Source organism: Phasianus colchicus, chromosome 4 (genome assembly GCF_987193195.1).
Source record: "Phasianus colchicus chromosome 4, bPhaCol1.hap1.1, whole genome shotgun sequence".
NCBI classification, from domain to species: domain Eukaryota; kingdom Metazoa; phylum Chordata; class Aves; order Galliformes; family Phasianidae; genus Phasianus; species Phasianus colchicus.
In genome coordinates, this window is record NC_143439.1 from 26,009,424 (window position 1) to 26,028,063 (window position 18,640).

The following is an 18,640-nucleotide window of genomic DNA, read 5'->3' on the forward strand; positions in this document are numbered from 1 at the left end:
TTCCGTTAGATTTGTGGTAAGAAGTTGTTTGTGACAGTCAACTTCTCAAAGATTTGTAGTTTTTGGTATGAATTTATTGTGCCATAAGAGATCACTTTAAGACTCTTGTCTTGGCCTTTAGGATTTGTTAAAAACAAGAAAAAAAATTAAGTGACCGTGTAAGATACATATTCAGTCTTGCTGCAAGCCCAGTCTTGGCCTTATTTCAGGCACTGGGCTTTGGTAAGCTCAAAACAAACAAACAAAAGCCACAACGCAATGGAAGTTCAGGAATAAGAACAGTTAATCTAGTATGAATATACCACTAACACCCTGAAAACTGAGGCAAGTACTACAGAACATAAGGCATTTATTTTTGACCGGAGAGCATGGTGCTCACCAACACAAGCTATTGCTACAGATCTTCCAGTCAGGTAAGGGCACTCTTGAGGACAGACTCTAGGTTACAAGACACAAAATAACTTCTTATATGAAGTTGTTGTGCTAGTCTGATTCAGACTTGGGAGCACCGGATTTTCACCTACCTCCCAGGGAAAGCTTCCTAAGAAAATAGAATATTAGTGCTATCTGTATTTTTAATCAGATTGCCTTGCACTCATAGCTGAGAAAATAACTTGTGAGAAGGGCTTGAAAGGCATATTGTTCTCCTTTCAAAATTATAAGTATGAACATGCTAAATTTAATAGCAGCCTTTTGCAGAGTATTTTCACATTAAGGGCTATAAAACAGTAAAAACACACTATTAAGCCCACAGTGCTTCAACTTGTGAGTAATATGGACTCAGTTAGGTATGCTTTTAATAACGTTTATCTTACAAGCTGTGTAAGCTTCAGATAAGAGCTCTAGCTATATTAATTACCACCAAACCGCCAGTTATAGTTTCCTGTGCTCGTTACGTTTCTGCTTCTCCTTTTCAGCAGCTCATTGTGGAACATATATGCAAACAGAGATAAAATGACAGAAAAGTACCTGTAATGGGTTGAATTACCAATTAATTTGCCCAGGAGTAGCAAAAAACCGGTAGGCAATAAGCCCCATTTCTGACGTGCCTTTCTTCTGATTATTATTTTTTGTACCTTTGAGTACCTCTACCTAACAAGAAAACTTCTGAAGATAATACTAGAATTGAACTTTATGAAAGAGAATTTAAAAAAAAAAAAAAGAACAGTCAAGGGATCCTATCATCATTTTGCAATCATGACTTAAGCTACCAGTATTTCTGAACACACAATGCTATAAGTTATGCAGAATTTCCTCTAACATTTCTTCTTGATTACTTGGAGGATCAGAAAAAAAAAAAAAAAGAATTGTCTTTTGCAACATTTGTTTTATGTTTTCTCCTTTGCTTAAACAATTTTATTTTTTTTTTCAATTTTCAATATGAAAGACTTCAAGTGACTTTTCTTTTAAAAAACAGAACTGCCTTCAGCTTTAAACAGAAAGATTTTATGTCTGCTTTCATTTATATCTTTCCAGTTGGACTTGCATGGCGCTTGCTACTGTACCATAAAAACAAGACAACCTCTGTCCTCTTTGGTGATACAGAGACTTTTCTAGTCCTTCCTCTTACATTTTAAGATCTGAAAAAGATACAGGATTCATTGCAGAACACATGGGAATTTCCTAGGGACTAGACTGGAAGGAGAGTTTACTAATAGCTACAGCAGTTAAAAAGGAAAGGAGGGGGAACATGGGGAGCGTTTAACATCTGAGTAACAGTCGTGGTAAAAGTCCAGAATTTTTTAAGCTACAGATTGAACTGTACATAAGACGGCAACAATATCTGTGATGTTGGCTGAAATTCATGAAGCCTATTTCATTCACTGTAACATTTAACATTTAAACAGTCATCAACAGCTGCCATAGTTTTCAGACTGAAAATCTTCGAGTAATATGGTTCTTCAAAAATTCATCTCAGTGAAATCCCTAGACTGAGATTATTGTATATTGTATTGCATTCCACCCATACCATTTCAGCTGTGCTGTTACAGAGGAACACAGGTGTCAGAGATGTGGTTGCTGATAAGCTTTTGATAATTAAATGGATTTGCTAGAAAGTTGTATATAGGGGGTTTCCTTGCTAGTTTGTTCTTTTTTGTTGTTGTTTCTGCAGAAAAGATTCAAATACTTTGAGAGAAGGAGTAACTAGAGTATCTAGGTTGCTGAATTTTGCCCTCACAATGCATAAGATCATGAACCAAACTGACAAGGAAGATTATTTTTTGCCTTAAATCAGAGGACTAACCCCTCTGTGTTGAGCTGCTAAGAAGCAAAATTTATAACCTGCAGGAGAGCGTATATGGATAACCATACCAGGAAACATTGGGAAGTCTCTCTACATTGCATTACAAATATGTAGAAAACGAAGAGAAAATGATTTTCTCTCTTCTAGATGCATAAGTCTTTCCCTGCTTTTGAATAAAATGACTTCTTCCCCACGTATGAATTGAAAGCTAGTATTTATTAAGGAAGAAATGTTAGAGCATATGAAAAAGTGAATACATAGATAACTATGATTTTTCTCTTCTGCATCTGAAGACAATAAGGAAGAAGCAGTGCACAAAGACTAGGCAGAAGGTTTGTGCTTGAGAGGAGGTACTTAGTCCTGATAAAAGTTAAGAAACATTGTCAGTTTATATTCAGAATAGAATCTGACTAGATAGTGTGTTCTCTTTTCTGGATCAGGATAGGAAGTTACAGTACAGATAAAGCCCAAGACTAGCAAAATACTTTTCAGTAACTCTAAAAAGAGCAAAGCAACCATCATGCTCACCCTATAAGTAAAAATAATGCTTTTATTTACTAAATAGTCACATGGCTTGCATACAATCTGAATAGAACAAAAAGAGCACCACAAGCGCAGTTGAAGTCATCTGCAATAACTCTATATGCAGTAGCACAGGATTGGAATACTCCAGTCACTATCTAGCAGGACTTCACAGAACATGACATTTCAGAAATTTTAAAGTGTCCATAAAAGGGAAGTCCTAACATATCATGCTGAAGTCCTTTTTTTGTTCATGAAGACAATAATGAACAGGGGTCTGTTTCTCCTAATTGTCTGACAACGTAGATGGAAAAGAAAACGCAATGTGAAACACTTTATTTCTCTGAAAGGAGAGATTATTTAAGGTTTGGAAACAAGGTAGGATGGCTAGAAAATTGCAGTATCAGTGCAAGTGGTAAATTCAGTACAAATACATTTTAAGAGCTTGGTAAAACAATTGATGGAGCACAAACTCCTCCTCATAACCATCCAGTTCTCAGTTTCCCAATTCTAAGACTGAAATAACAGGGTTGAAAATTAGGAGAAATATTTTCAAGTTACTATTCATATGCCTACATAAATCATTAGTAGATTTAAAAAATAAAACATCAACAGTAACAGCATTAAGGAGCAAACAGTCAGGAAAAACAACAAAGTACAGTACTATTAGCTCATGATTTACCAAGCTTCAGTTTACTGGATGGAATCTCTAAGAGACAAAAAAAGATTTTGTAGGCATCTGCTGCTTAACTCAAAGATTAGAATGATTTATTGCTTAAGTGCCTATGATACATAAAAGGGTTATCAGGACATTTAATTTAGGTTATATATTCTGGAATCCTATATAGTAAATCTTAATATTTTCTACAAACTCTAGATAAAAACAGGTCCAAAATACAGTCTTTCCAGGAGACTGCAGATTAAACACTGAGCCAGAAACTAGTTACCTAGGGACTAGTAAGTATGACTTGTTTATATTACAGATGAACAGAGTATATTTCCAAGCAGCACCCACTCATTCTCTCATATATCACATGTGTAGTATATCAAAAGGACTAAACGTTCAGTGATCTTGGTATAGTGAGCCAAAGTCAGTAATAGGCTAGTAGAACTACTCCCAAAAGGCACAAGTGTTTGTTACATGAGCCTAAGAACTAGGTCAATTTTAGAATCTTGAAATGACAAATAGCTTTACAATTATGGGTAGCTACCAAGGAGAAAAGCAGACCACATGATCAACAAGCTGTTCAGCTTTCTGTGAAACTAAACAGTATTTTAAAAGTGAAAATTCTGACCTGACAAATGCCCATCCCTTTAAGAGAAATTAATAGTTGAATCTAATCTGCAAAGGACTGAGAGACATGTATAAAGGAGATAAAATGTGGTCAACTGTAACAATTAAAGTTGTGGCATGCCTGCGTTTACTGATTGACACATCTGTCCTAGAAATACAATTAAACTAGTTATCTTAAATGACTTTGTCTTTACATTTTCCATGTAAGAAAGCAGTTGCACCTATTGCTAAAGCATGTTGCAATATGCCAATAAGCTCCACTTAGAACAGCACATTCCAATTTGCAGCATTTTTCTGTATCAATGGCAAATTAGCAATATCACTGGAACAAAAGAAAATAATTTGCAAAAGGTAATAGAAGCCTATTAATACACTATGAACGTTCAACCCCATTCCTTGGAAGCATTCTTTATTTACATGCAAGCTCATTCAATAGCAGGACTTCAATTAACATGAGGAAACATTTAGCAGAATGAAATTCATGAAAATATTTTTTTGAAATTTACTTGTGATAAGTAAAATTAAGAATCGAAGCATCAACAAATTATATACAATGAAATATAGCAATTAAATACAACTATCGATCTACTGACTACTGCTGATTACTTACAATAATATTTAACAGTGATTATTTTTTCCCTCCCTCCTGTCCTTTCTTCAACATTTGTAAAGAAAATATTAAGATTTTGATAGTCATAATATGAACTTTTATAGTCCTCACTATAATAAAAAAAATTCAAAGAAATAAAAAAGGCATGTGAGTTGTCTAAGAAGGAAGAAAATCAAAAGATCTGGCCCATAAAAAAAAATAGTCAAATAGTTTTATTGACTATACTCAAAAGCAGCTAAATAAATACGCAACTGGAGCAATATGGACACTTGATTACTGCAGAATGGCAATTGAACAAGTCTGGACTTCTGGAATTGATGTGAGGTCACAGGAGTAAATTCTTACTTAATCACACTTCATCATGACTGTACATCATGCACGTGATGTCACAGTTGTACATGGAGAAAGATCAGAGCTGTGTAAGAGAAGCTCTTGAGGTAACATCATGAAGGACTTCTCCTTACAAACTAAGTCTGTATTGTTAACTGTTGCACAAGGGCTTTTACCTCCGTAATAGCCGACCATTTACTAGTTTCACAGCATTAACTGCTGTGGCGTTCTTCTTCCCCCCCCCGGACCCTGTTCAGTAGGTATTAATCTAATTGGATTCCTCTGTAGATTTTCTTGAACATCCTCAGAGCTATTTTATCTACTATAGATCTATGAGAGATATGTATTATCTATACTTTTTTTAAATAGGGCCCTTAGAATAGTAATACCCTAACAAAACAAAACAAAAAAACATTATGAGAACACAACCTAAGGCAAGAAATATTTAAGTATATATAGAAATCTCATTGTCAAGAATCTTGTGAGACCATCATGCAATGGTCAGCATAAATTAAATAAAAATAGTTAAAATGTTGTTCAAATCACATTCAAGACTGGGTAGGAATCCACACTAAAAATCCTTGTTTGTGTTCAGATTTTTAGCATATTTTTGGATTATTTTCCCTTCCTGCTTGATCCAACAGCTGCAGTGATAAATTCCAGATCTTTTGGCAAAACCCTTTCTTGAATCTGAGAGAAACGTGAATTTAACCAAGCTTGTTTTTTTTATTGGGTAACGTGTGTAATTTACTCACATATAATGAATTAAGATGAGCTGAGATTTTATGGAAGAAAAACAGTAAGATATACCTAAAATTGCACCAGTTATTAAAACTGCAAATATAAACATCTCCTCTGAAAGGACAGCTTAGGCTCCTACCTGAGATAGCAAACCAATTATCAATTAGCAACAAATTATTAGGCAAGTGTATTATTTATTTCTAAGGGCTTGATTGTGAACGTGTTTTTCATTCACATTTTGGGAGGCCAAACAGCCCCTGCAAGGCACTATTTGCAATGGAATTTTTAAAACAATTAGTGTTGGGAGAATGTTCACGTCAAGCTGCAGGGGCACTGCACAGGCACATTCAAAAGGTTTTAAAGTGGCCAAGCTATATGTACACAAAAAGGCTAAACATTGCTTGTCTCTGGGTCACAGACTATCAAGACCTTTGACCCTCAAGCTATAGATCTCTTACGCAGGCAAATTACTTACACTGCAATACTTCATAAACAACAGAAACCCCAAGTGTCCCACCAGGCAGTACAAATAGAGTGGGGTTACATTTGCGATAGTTTTGATTTGGATGGAAATGAGCCACCCCAGGAAGTCTACTTAAGCCTTTTAAATAAGGTCTGAGCAATGTCATCATGATTTAGTTTTAGAATTGTAGATGGTGGTGGTAAACTTTTGGTTTTAGTAACTTCAATGTTGAGAGTTACCATAAACTTTTGATTCAAATTTATTTATTTTTAATTAGCAAAGTTACACCGGACAGGAAAAGGAAACCATCAGCTCTCAGTCTCTAACTTAGTACAGTGATTTTTGTTTTAGCTAAATTCCAGGGAAGTATAAAGCAGTAAAGTACTACATGGCCATTAAATAATACAACCTTATACAAAACTAGAAACAAACGCAAATTAGAGTAGCAGCTCTTACAGGTGTGTTCCAAATCACATTGCCAATGTGTTCTGAAGCATCTTAGTCTTATGAATTCATTAGGTAACTTGCATATTAGGAGACAAGAGAAAGCTGCCACTGTCACCAGCAGAAAGGAATATTAAGTTATTTTAATTATTTCCTTTTCCTTCATGTAATGCCTAACTTTGCCATACTTCTTTCTGCTGTTTTCACATTTAATACACATTTTAGGCTCTTAGAAATCTAAAAGTCAAGAAATATTAAAGTATACTCCAGTCATACTGAGCACATCAACAGATGCAGAGTTGTAGTCGTTTACCCCAAATGCAAAAGTCGCAGAGTTAATTCTTCCCCATCAGGAAGAGTAACAGTTACTGAGTCTAGACTATACTTTGAACTCTTCTGCCATGGCATGCATCCTGAAACAGTGGCATTTTTAAAGGTTTATTGAGCTGAAAACAGTAAGACTAGTGAATAGGGAACTCGCTAGGGGAGTGAAAGACAAATTGTGTATTTTTTCGAGGTTTAGGTAATAGTGACGATGCTTACTCTTTGGATAGATAATACAAAGTCAGATCCTTGGGTTTTTACTCATTGTTACTTACTTATCCAAAGTTTAGCACTGATATTTTGAAAAGAATGTCCTATTTTAGTATTATAATAACATTAACAGATGTTTAGGAAACATATGCATTGAAGACTGGCTTTTTCCTCTCCTAAACTTGAGAATAAGTGTTTTTTCCCCGCTACGCTCTGTGTTAAAAATCAAGTCATCTATAATAGAAAAAGAGCTTATCCAAGAGACAGGCAATGGAATTCAGTAACAATATGGTAAATCTTATTTACAAAAGTTCTTTTAAGTCTACATTATCAGAAAAAAATAATTAAGTAATTTTCAGTTATTTTCAATACAGAAATTTGGTTACTATTCTGCTACCTAATTAATCTATTAAAATATTGTTCTATAAATTTATTGCTATCTTCCCTTAGGAAATGGGAAAGTTACAGGAAATCCAGATAGCCAATCAACTTGTGACTTTATGTTCTTTCTATACTTCTAACAAATTGGAAAGACTTGTCTAAGTTTTGGCATTGACATAGGGTTTTTTTTATATATATAAAATAATCTTGCATTTAACTCCGGGCATTTTGGTAGCTAAACATCCCCTCTGAAATTACATGAAACCTTTTCATCTTTAAGGTTTTATGGCCAGTACTTAAAAATTAAGCAGTATATGCAAGCATGTCCTTACCTGTAAGTATGGAAATTAATAGCCATTCAAATGGTATTATATTTTTTCAATCCAAAAAAATGAATACTTTCGAAACAGTATAAGGTACCAATTTGAAAACACACATGATCTTAATAGGAGCCTAAGATAGAAAAATACAAAGCTTGAACAATATTTTAAGCTTTATAGAGTTCTTTTCTGAGCATTAACTTGACTTTGTGATGTTCAAAACAAGTTCTCACTGACTCTGAAACAGATTATTCCAATATAAACATAGTATTTCTTAGCATTTAAAATCTAGAAGAGGAAGTACTTCCCACCATCCCAAATTAAGCTCTTTTTGTTTCACTGACCTATGTGGAAATACAGATTAAATCAGAACTGTTCAGCAAAAAGAGAGTTAAGAGGAGGAGAACATTGCTAGGCAAACTTTGGTGAGAAGTGACAGGTGTGATGAGTTAGCACTCAGACTAACTGCACCTGTGAGACAAAATCTGTAAGAAGTCTGAGGTTGATCAATATAACCATATCACCTGAAATAACTAAAATTTTCATAGATAAAATGAACAAAGCTTAATTAAGGATGAATAAGGGCTTAAAGCCTTAACTTTTTAAAATACCTGCTTTTAAAAATAACATGTCAAAATAAAAATCACAAGGATTGTAAAAACAACAAAAAAATTAACAGAATATTTCAAGAGTTATTACAAAAGGAAAAAATTCATCAAGAATTCTTTTAAATTAAATCACAAGGAAAGTAAATGCCAACAGTTTTTGACTACAAGCCATATTTCCAAAACTTATCTTGTTGTTTCTTTCTGCTTCCTTTTTTAGGATTGATAAATCCAAACCCCTCTCAGCGTTCAATGTTTCAAGAAATATTCTAGAAGAGTCCTATCAAGTTCTAATGGGAATAACACATTTTTTTATTGTTGTTGCAGAGCCTATTTATTCTCTAGCATGAAGAATATAGCATTATCCTATTCATCTCTGCCTAGCATTACTGTAGGCTATTATAATGAACTTAATCATTCCTAGATTCCTTCAGTCCATACATAAAATGTTTAAAATTTGGAGTCATTTATTTCATCCATGTATCTACTAGCCACGTTATGTTTTAGACTTACTGAAAACACAATTCAGACCAACTGTTTCAGCATAATTCCTGAGAAGCGTGATGACTGGTTGTGTAAATCAATAAGGGGGCAGATATTAGACATTTTCAGCTGCTCTAATTTCTACAGTCTTGTGCCAAAATAACCTAAATAGAGAATACCACACAAAACATTTTAGGAAAAAAACTCTTCCTAGGCATTCCAGTCTTATTTATTTTTATATATATATATATATATATATATATATATATATATATATATATATATATTTTTTTTTTTTCCTGCTTAGTGATCTTTAGCCAAAATTTTATTTACACAGAGGTATCCTACACTCCTAGACTGTACGGGAATCAATTTAAAAAGAAAAAAACAAGCACTAAACTTCACAAAAGTAGGAATTGCATTTCGATTTTCTTGATCTCTTCCACTGTACTATCTTGTCAGTAATCAAAAATAGTTACCTGCCTAAACATTGTGGTATTTGTTAATAAGATCCAAACCTGCCATTTCAGGGAACATGAGAAAGAAAAGCAAAACAAGACAACAAAGCACTAGTGTTTTCTGTTGTATCCTTTACCTGTGCATTTACTTTAACTGATCACTATGAAGGACAAAAAAAAAAAAAAAAAAAAAAAAAAAAAGTAGTGAAAAAATTGATTACAAAGTAGCACATCTTACACATTCTTTTCAGAGTTCCTGAAATATCTGTTTCTCATTCCATTTACTGCCTAAATCCAGAAATTCACTCACCAGTTAAGAAGGTATTCAAAGGAAAGGTAAAAGTTGCTTTGCAAGGCTCCAGATAGCTCCTAATACATACTTTTCCATTTGTAGAACCATAGTTCTATGAAAAATCACCATTACTTAGTTGTGCAGTGTTCAACATAAGAAAATACAAAGACAGTCACTGATGTGAAGTGCTTTCAGAAACAGCTGCCTTGTTGAAACATGATTATATAGAGCAAAGTAATGAGCTCAACTGACTTCAGTAGTGTAGCAAAGAAAAAAAATAAAGAAGGGCAATTTGTAAACTGGTATATTTGTCTTAACATTAACAGACCTGTATCAATTTTGCTTGCAAGCTTTCAGGACATACTTAACACTTTCACTCTTATTGATCTAGTTTCACATTACAGAAACATTATCCCTTCAGACATGCTTCATTATGTTTCCTTTTTCATATAAGCACATTTACTGTTCATCATCTTATTTTTTTCTCCATTCTACTTTCTGTACTTCCCCCACTTTAGGAAGCAAACAAAGTATTTTGATAAGAACACAAAGGTTCATTAAACTCTCACACATCTTCAGACATAAGATTTTCACCTATAATAAAATGAAATCAGGCCCTAAGTACTCAAGCACGCATACACTCCCTTAATTACCCACAGACTAATTCCTTTTAAACTGTTCTACACTCTTTTCCAACACACAATAAAAGTTTTGGCATCAAAAGTAATATCAAAATCTGTTTGGCACAGCAGTTAATATTACTCTCACAGTTCACTTAGAAGCTTTTGGGAAAGTCTAAAACAGATAAAGTAAAACTTGCTCTTCATGCATTGACTACATCAGGCTTTTTTTTCCCCAAAGTTGAATCCATATCTTCTTGCATCATTTTCCCTGAGAAATGACCTAAATATGTACTACTTTTAACACCATAGGATATTGAAAACATTACTTCATGTTAACTTTCATCTCCCCCTTTTCTCAACATTAGAATGAAATAAGAGTATCAATACAGAGATAATATTTAAGGTAAAACAGACACTAAGATTTAGAAGCACTTCTTTACTTTACTCATAATCTTCTGTGTTATGCAGTCATGGCTTTGAAATAACACAAAAACAAAATTCTAACTAAAAATACCGACAGAAAACTCTTCTAAAGTAGGCTTTCCTTCCAGCCTCAGAAGCACAAATCAATTTATCCCACTACTCTGTTAGAGGAAAAACATCAGCTTTTCTCCAGGAAAACAGCCCTGCAATTTAACTCTAAATGAATATTCATCAACTCTTACAGATTTAGACAGTAAGAAATGAAAATATTCTGTTACTTACCAATCTAAACTTCTGTAGAAGAAATTGTTCTTTTAGGTGATACAGAAACAAAAAATAGAGGGCCACCTGAAGAACTCATAATAACACTGCCTGTGCATGGCAACACACTGGCTGCTACACAGCTGGGCAGAAGTATTCCATCAGCACCCACAAATTAGAAATGCCAACACCTGAATCTTTCTCTCCCAGCTGCTCAGGATCAACAATGATTGACTGGTAGAGGAAATCAGATTGGGGTGGTTGGTTCTTTGAATCCTACTGGGGTAAAATAAGCCTAATGATCATTGGAAACTGACTAGTAGTGATCACTATAGATATCTTCTTCAGGAGAATAAAGGTGCTGTCCTTACAGATATTGAGGAGAGAAAAGACTTTTTATGTTGCTAAGTGAAACCAGAGAATTTTCTAGTGGAAATAACTGTAAAAACAGTGAGGGAAAAGAGAAAACCTTTCTATCTTTGACATGGTTTACACCTTTTGCATGTTTTGTTTGTTGCTTGTTTCATAATAAATCCTGAATGCTTGTGTTGCTTATTTCAAGCACCTGAAGGATGTTACAGCTCTGATATGGGCCCATTAGACAAACAAGAAAAGAAAATCAGGTAGAATATTTACACGTGTATAGGGACAGTCATTTTCACCAGAGCTGCCTCATACACTGGTGTGAGAGTCAAAGAGGCCAGCTCATTTGTTTATTGAGACCACGTGGCATCATTTTTCTGCTAAGATTAAACACCTCACATGAATGTTTCTGTGGTTTCTCTGGGGGCTTTATTTTTCATATTGCAGAAGCAGTTTTGTAAGGCAAAAAAAACCCAAACAAACAAATATGTATTATCTTTCTTACAACCTTCATATTCTCTGCACCTGAATAAAGCATTTTCTTTGCTGAGCTGAACTAATTTTCAGTCATCAATTTCATTTTTAGTAGCAATTTCTTTAGCAGCACAGCACTTGCTCCACTTAGTAAAATCACAATGTGTATATTGTGTGCTTCTCAAGCTACGTGTTAGAGCCTCTCCTGAATGCATTTCATACCATAATAATGGCAACTATACTTCTCAGCCAAAATTGCTGTGCTGAGTTTTACTCCAGAAGTCATTTAAGCATGTACATAAGTTTATCTAGTTTCTAGCTTTATTTGCTTTACTGGGTATGTTCTCAAGCTTAGAATTGCACTCATACCTAGGAGCTTTGCTGGCCTGGATTCAGCTATTGCTGAACACAGCTGTCCTACAATGACACTTTAATGTTCCCTTTCAGGCATGCTTTCACATGTTTGACTGTCAGCTTCTTAAGATGAAATAAAACCAAAGTATTTTGCAATGTTTCTATACTGCGTTATTATAATTATTATATTATTCTCCCACTTCCAGTGACATGCTGTTGAATAATGGACAGTTAGCTCACTGCATATGATGAAATTTGCATCAAAGCATTTCTGCATTTCCTTTCACTAATTAAAGCATCTTACAAGGAAGAGGGAAGCCACAATGACAAGAACTTAGGTTTTTTTTTCCACTGTTTTGAGATTTTTTTCATTAGAAATGCCTTGAAAGTGAAAAAAAGTAAACCTAATATACAATGTAGACGCAAGTAAGGACAAAGATAACTTGTTTGCAGACAAGGAGTAAAGAGCTCTGTTTGTGCAAGTCTTGAATTCGTATGTAGGAAGTAATTGCTCAAGGTTACTGATCACCTATGGCTTCTTACACTTGCATTATTGTACATGTTTAAATACTATATCAGTCAGACAGTCATAATGCCAGTTTGTCAAACTGACTTAAGTGTAGACATTCAAATAGACTAGGTATAACATGAGAAAAGTTTATGACCATATTTTCAACTTTTAAACTTGTTCTGATCAACTTTTCTTTTTTTTTTTTTTTTCCAAGGAAAAATTACAACTTCCATGCCCATTAACCAGATATAAATTATTCTGCCTCACTGGGGAGAAGAAGATGATCCCCAAAGGAGAAATTGTAGTAGTATTTTCTAATAGCAGGTATTTCTTTCTTCCAAGAATATGTAGTTACTATGATTTCAACTTCTCTTCATCTCATACACTTTAGTATGTTTAGTAAGCATGTTTAGACTCATATTTGTCTTATTAGAAAAATAATGCAAGCAAACGTACAATTTAAAAACAGAAAAAGTCATCTGATCATCTAGTTAAATCACTTAAGGGAGTACTGCAGCTCTGCATTTCATCAGTCTTGCAGTAAGCTTTGTAGCTCCTGTTTAAAGTAAGCGTATAATAAGCGTATAATAATTTGCCAATGCCTGTGATTCTGTGATTCTGTGAAATTTAATTTGAAAATGTCAGAAGATAAAGGATGCATTTTTTCATGCTTTTTCTCATTCCAATTATTAACCGGTTACCATGATACACTCAAAATAAAAAGCATGGATGTAACTAACTAACCTGCAGTTCCTTAATTTTATAGCCTTTTCAACTTTTTTTTTTCTCCTTAAAAACAGTTACAAGTTGAAATCTCTTCACTTTCTGATATATCTGATAAATCTTACCTTCCATATTTGCCATATCCACCTTCTTTCTTTTGTTAGTAAAGAAGCTTCAAAAGGTGTTTCCTGCTGGAAACAAAAACAACAAACAATTCTCTCAGAAATTCATGGAAAAAGGTTCTAGTGGCAAAAAGACAAAATGACTTCTTACATTTATCTTATGCACTTGTGGAGCTTTCACAAAGGGATTGTCAACTTCAGTTCAAATCATACGTTATAGCTTTTATCCAAAGAGAAAAAGAGAACAGAGAAAATTCAATTTGCCAGTGAACTCTGACATATTATTTATGGTGAGTTTCCTTTAGAGACACTTGTATCTGAAGGTATGCAGATGTGGTAAGTGTACATGTGCAGTTATAAAGATGCTGCGTTCTTCCCTGTCTTAAAGTTTTATGAAGATTTATGTATTTAAATATCCAATTATAGGCATCAGTCAACTGTCCAAAATAAATCAGAATGACACCCATAAATGAGGTCTGCTCTACCTTCACCTCTCATATACAAATCACGGATGGCAATGCTTTTTAATTACATCGCCATATGTCTTGAAGTGTGACTAAGTCAAGAAAAGAGAGACGGATGCATCAAACATCCAAGCAACTGGAGCCAGCTGTTTACACATGTGAGAAACCTGAGCAAGCTGACCAAGATTTATACCAAGAAACAACAATTCTAGGGGCCAAATACTTTTTCAGAAGTTTAATTATCATTGCCTATTTGGTGCTAAAATGGGCATAGGAGATTACGTTGTCTGATGACCTTAAATGTGTTAATATGGCAAGTAATCAGTCAAGTCATTATATGAATATAACTGTACCAATATTCTTAGAGATCTGTAGAAACATGGGAAGTATTTAACTATAAAAACTCAGCAGTGTACTTCAAATTATTGCCATTTTTAAAGGCTCTGTGATTTCTTTCAACCATGGTTTTCAGATATCTTTGTATGGCAAACATCCCAAGCTATCACTTTGGGCACCAAATAAATCAATTTCTCTATAGAAATTTACCATTGAAATAATTTTTTCTCTTTGTTTGTTAGCATTATAGCAATAGCATACACCTTTCAGTGATTTAAATAACACAGCATTCTGTATGCAGAAGTCTATCAGATACCTTGGAAAACATGACTAGAAAAGACAAACTGCAAAAACTGTGATTGTTTAGGATGAAAAAGAGAAAAGCAATACTCAGAGACAGTTCTCGCTAAGTAAATATTTTTCTATATTCTACATGTTCCCTAAAAGTTTCAGCTTTTTATTCTTCCATTGTTCCACGCAGAGAATTTTCTTCAAGATTGGTTCCCTCTTGCACCATACATAGTGAATCACTCCAAAAAAAGTCTTATGTCTACCATTTCTAGGTACTTACAAATTGGTATAATGTGACATGAGGTCCTACGTAATGACTTACAAGTTCATACTAGAACTTGCACAGATAACAGCTCTAAAGAATCCTATACTTCAAAACAAATGTGAACAGCAGATATGGATCACTTATAAGTGCAAGGTAACTAGAATAACACAATGCATTTCTACTACATTGTAGGTGATATGAGATACTTTCAGGAGAATAAAAAAGAAAGATTGGCAAAAAGACCACTGTGAAAGACCCAGTGAAAACTGCTACTCAGTGAACACCAGCCATAAAACCAAACTATTAACATGGTAGATTCTTAGCATACATTATTTTATGTTCTCTGAGATGGACAAATGTCATGCACCCACACATGACAAAAAACTTTGGATTGAACTAACCATATAACTGAAGGATCATCTGTAAGCATTTCTCATGCACTGTCTATAGGAAGATGGCTTTTTGTTCTGTTCCAATAAGCCAAACACAACAAATAGCTGTTATTTGCAACATATTGAAGAGTATTCATACTTTTTCTTGTATAGTAAGTGTGTAAAAGAAGATCTGTTGCTAGATTGACGCAGAATGACTGTCTGGCATTAGAGTCAATAAAACTGAACAACACATAATCAGCCATAACCCAGGAGACTGATGAGAATGACTAGGATCACAAAGAATTATCTGTACTGGAATTGACCAAAATAGAACATGACAGACTGCAGAAGGGATGATAGAAAAACTCATGGCATGACAGATTTTTTTCTTCCCAGTCTCTATATGAAATACAATTTTAACATGCTATGGAGCTGTAAAGTACTTAAACATTCAAGTTAATAAAAGGGAGTAATGTCTTTAAAAGATGAATAATAAACAGAAATATAAGTAATTTATGACTTTAGGTTTCAATCAATGAAAAACACATTTGGAAACGCTGATGAGAAAAGAGTTTTGTTATTGCATATTAACACTGCATTTTTATTAGGAGTACTTGCTCTTGTTAAAGTGATCCCCTGTGCTTATTTTGATGTGCCTTGGGCACTGCTTGAACTTTTCAAATGCATATAAGTTTTATAATATTATGCACATCGTTAACTAAGCATATTTATAACAATATTATTAAGAATTATGGACTCAGGGGATAAATATTTTTTAATATTGCCAAAAAATGCAGGCAACATTAATCATCATCCCTTCTTTTATTTTCCCTATGGAAGTAGACAAAAAAAAAAAAAAAAAAAAGAAGAAGAAGAAGAAGAAGAAAAAAAAGCCTGCTGAGGACTCACAAGATCCATCTGGGCAAGTACTTGTTCTCTTCTGAAGAGAAAATCTTATCTTATTGTGAAGATGGATATTTACTAGAAGCCCTGTAGACCCTTATGTATCATAAAATCAATTTTAATCATATGATTTAAAGGACATAAGTTTTTTGTTGTGATAAGCCTGTCTTTGCCTAGAAATCCTAATTCAGGGGTTGAGGTGGACATTTTTCTTCATTCTACTGCCAATTACAATTCTATTTACCCTAGACTACTTTCTGAATTTGTAACTGAAGTAGCAGAATAACTTGGATATTTAAAAAAGCATTTTGACATGGGAAGATACTCCATGGGCTATTTCATCAAGGACATCAGCCCCTATAAGGATCCTCTCTTCCTAGACAGTGCTTTGGCTGTCAAAGGTAAAACACCAGAAAGTGCTATGGGGATTTTTCTGAATCTCTTTTGTTGACATTCAATGAATTTGAGAAAATAACAATGGAAGTTGTAACAATATGTCCCATGCTGATGTCTCTAGACTAGGTTTTAGAGCTGCAAATTAGTGGTTTGGCTTAGGAAATTCCACAGCCAGTTTGCCTCCAGCATCTCATTCTTGCTATTTTCACCTTTCCCTGAAACCTCATTGATGCACTTATTTAGTTAGTCATGCTGTAATCTGGATCACAGAAAAAGATCACAGAAAACAATAATGACAACAAAAAGGTTTTAAAAAGCAGGAAAAAAATAGTAATTTACTGTATGTATATTTAAAATGATTCTACTCTCACTTTGAAGAAAAAATAAAAATAAAATAAACATTGTAAGCAGGCAAATTTCCTGTAATGAACATACCTTTAGATGCAGCCTTTAGAGCTGGAATTGTAAATGGTGCAATATTTTTCTCCTCCAAGTTTCTGATAGAGACTCTAAGAAGGATTATGCAGTATTTATGTCAGGAAGTATTCAGATTCATATAGCACATAGGTATTTCTATAAACTACTTTTTTTTTTTTTTTTTTTTTTTCCCACACAGACAAGCAGAAATCAGGTAGAAGCACAAGTCAGAATTTACTGTTGTATGACTCATGAAGCCAGAAAAATCAGTAGCAGAAAAATCAGTAGCAGTCAAGCATGCTGAGTTACAGTCTTCCTCACCATGAAGATCCTTACAAGAGAGGATGAAGAAAAGCATGTTTGTTTGTTGTTTGTTTGTTTTTAATTTTTATTCTTCAACTGTTTCACAGGTCTCAGTGGTGTTGCAGATTTAGTTTTAGTCCTCCATGGTACAGTTATGTTTATTAATAAAGACTTGACTAACTGAGGAGCTTGACCCTGCTTTCTTTTGGGACTGTGTAGCTTAGAAGGTCATGGGTGTTTTGTGCTTGGCTAAATCTTAAACTGCTAACGTCAGTGAGGATGAAGGGAATATCTGCAGCTGGTATGCCTTCCTTGCATACATTTTCAGACAGGATCCCCCTATACATTCCATAAATTCTTTCAAAATTGGTTCCCATTAAACAAACCAGCATGTGCTTAGGGATTTCAGTAGCCAGCTAAAAGCAATTTTCTTCCAATCAAGTCAGTTTTAAAAGGGTATGTGTTTCCACTATTATAACCATGCTGTTATGCTTTGGAAGACAAAGCCTTAGTTCTGCTCTCCCCATCCCTCCCTCCTCTTCTTGAGTATACCCCCTGCTCTGGAATGTCAGACGTTTTATTCATGTCGCCTTTCATTCCAGAGTTTTCAAAGTCATGCCATATTGGTGGGAACAGTGAAACCAGGCAGCATATCATAACTTTCACTTAACAACCAGTGCTCAAAGGGGATGAAGATGCAGACTGCACTTTGTGTTTCTTGGGAGCAAGAGTGCTGGGAAACAAAGGCCTTCTCTCCTCCTGTTGCATATTGTAAAATATAAGAGCATTACGTAGTAGAATAATTAGTACAATAAAAACAACTATTACTTTATCTATTAACTATCCAGTTGATTTTTATTTTGTTATACATACAAGGTACATACTAGATGATCTCCAGAGATCCCTTCCAAGCCCTACAATTCTGTGATTCTCTGATGAGATAAAATATACAAAATATAAAATAGGAAATGTAAGCTTCTCTTCCAACAAAGGTTGTTATTTATTGTCCTCTGCTTATATATCCACCAAACAGAAACAAACTTGACAAAAACTACCTCAAATTTATCATAATAACTATTTAACAAAGCCTACAACTTTCTCTAGAGATGTGTTTTAAAAGCTCTTTCTGACCAGTGCAATGCAAATTATAAGTGGTAAGTCAGCCTCTGTGAGGTTCAGGAAACAAGCAGGATACAGAAAAATATCTTTCAGGATAGGAGCTAAGCGAAGGGAGCACACTGCTGCTTTTTAATCTCTTGGAAGAGAAGTGATACTCACTGTACATAAATACTTTGTATTAGGTAAAAGAGTAATA

At 34.2% G+C, this 18,640-nt stretch overlaps 1 protein-coding gene across 4 annotated transcripts in view; it reads right to left on the reverse strand.

Moving 5' to 3' along the window:
- The window catches only part of VEGFC (vascular endothelial growth factor C), a 201,617-nt gene that overhangs the window by 78,150 nt on the left and 104,827 nt on the right, over positions 1-18,640 (reverse strand). For 3 of the 4 annotated variants that reach the window (XM_090138941.1, XM_090138943.1, XM_090138942.1), the window contains one exon: positions 13,580-13,645. The gene's annotated coding sequence lies outside the window, so the exon portion shown is untranslated. Of the gene's footprint in view, positions 1-11,050; positions 11,159-13,579; positions 13,646-18,640 lie in introns of those variants that run through there. The other variant, XM_090138940.1, reaches the window with a different exon arrangement.